This window comes from Anneissia japonica, unplaced genomic scaffold (genome assembly GCF_011630105.1).
Source record: "Anneissia japonica isolate Jap-2015-1 unplaced genomic scaffold, ASM1163010v1 scaffold472_len315957_cov169, whole genome shotgun sequence".
Taxonomy (NCBI): domain Eukaryota; kingdom Metazoa; phylum Echinodermata; class Crinoidea; order Comatulida; family Comatulidae; genus Anneissia; species Anneissia japonica.
The window spans coordinates 201,067-202,849 of NW_022744734.1; positions in this window are offsets into that span (position 1 = coordinate 201,067).

Consider the following 1,783-nt stretch of genomic DNA (forward strand, 5'->3'; position numbering starts at 1 on the left):
CTTCGCACGTTAAGAAAAAGGTGCTGAGTTCGAGTAGTGGTGAAGGCAGGGTTTCTTTTTCATTCTGATCAGATTTTCCTCTTCTGTTGCATTTAAATTGTACATTATTATTTACAAAATGGGTTTATCCTATTGGTCTATTAAATTAAATAAGTATATAAATTATTATTGTTTTTTATTATTTGTTATTTTATTATATATGCACCTAAATATAATGTCCTGTAGACGTTCAGCCCTCAGTCAGCTAATTGAAAATTTATTTAAATATTGTTAATCCGTCATAAAATATATATATTATAATGTCAATTATATATATATATATATATATATATATATATAAACATTGTCAATAGGTAAGTGATAGAAGCAATGCTTATTGTTATTTGTTTATATAGAGGTTTATATATACATGTATATCTAATAATATATATATATAAAGAAATTATTGTATACAGTGAGTTCAATGACAATAAAAGTATATAAAAATTAATTTAAAGCATATTAATCTCACTGAAAATTGTACATACATAATTACTATATATATATATATATACATATGCATATATATATATTATATATATATATATATATATATATATATTTCATAGTAAAACATTTGAATTCTGAGAGTATGGATATGATTCTAATGTTCTAATGTAATACATGAGTTACGTAATTTTTTAAGATACCATACAATATTTGACCGTGAATGACCTACTGTATTTGTGGCAATCTGACCAGGTAAAACATGGTAATGGTATGGTATATACATTGAATGACCTTTAATGACCTTTTATGATCTTAATGGCCATCTGACCATGTCACAAGTGTTATAAATCCTTGACCATGAAATATAATTTTAGATATAATTCTCATTAAATGTGGTTTAAAGACCGATATATTGATAAATATAGGATTTGCGTGGCAGCAATTTTGAAATTCAAGATGGCCGCCAGAATGACCTCGAATGAAATATTGTAGTTCATAGTAAAGATTTTGAATTCTGAGTGTCAGGGTATGGTTCTAATGTAAAATATGACAATTATGTAATTTTTTAGATACCATACAGTATTTGACCTTAAATGACCTTAAATGACGTATTTGTGGCAATCTGACCAGGTCAAAAATGGTATGATGGATTCCTTGACCATATAAAAATAGTTTCAGACATTAGAATTGTAATTCCAAGTGGTTTAGAAGCGGAGATATAAACATTTTATTAGGCGGCCATTTTGAAATCAAAGATGGCCGCCATAATGATCTCGGATGAGGTGGTTCCTACCAAAAATTGAATGCTATGACCATAAAGAGCATGTAAAAAAATTGTTTTTGTCCGGAACGTCCACATCCATTTGCTAAGCTGCCGGACTAATTGCTTTAACAGTAGAAATGATATTTCTACTAGTTAATAAACATTGCTGTAACAGTAGAAATAATGTTTTGAAAATGATGTTTTACCATACCGGCCTGCTCTGTATGTTGAAAAAAATACCCTAAAATAATTGACACGTGTTCGTCTCGAACCAGGGCCATAGCTCAGCTACGGGTTGTACGCATGTATATTGGGCGGCCTGGGCCATGTCATAGTCAGGGGTGGCGCAAAGCAAAGTGGGCGTGGTTGAGCTTCGATTAATAGTTTTCGAAAGTGGTCCTGGGGGCGAGGCCCCCGAAAATTTCGACAATTTGGGGGTTGCAAAGGCTTATTTAATCGATTTTAGAGTCTACTAATATGTAAAAAATACATATAATATTTTTTTCTCCCCGACGAATTGTGCTTTTTCTC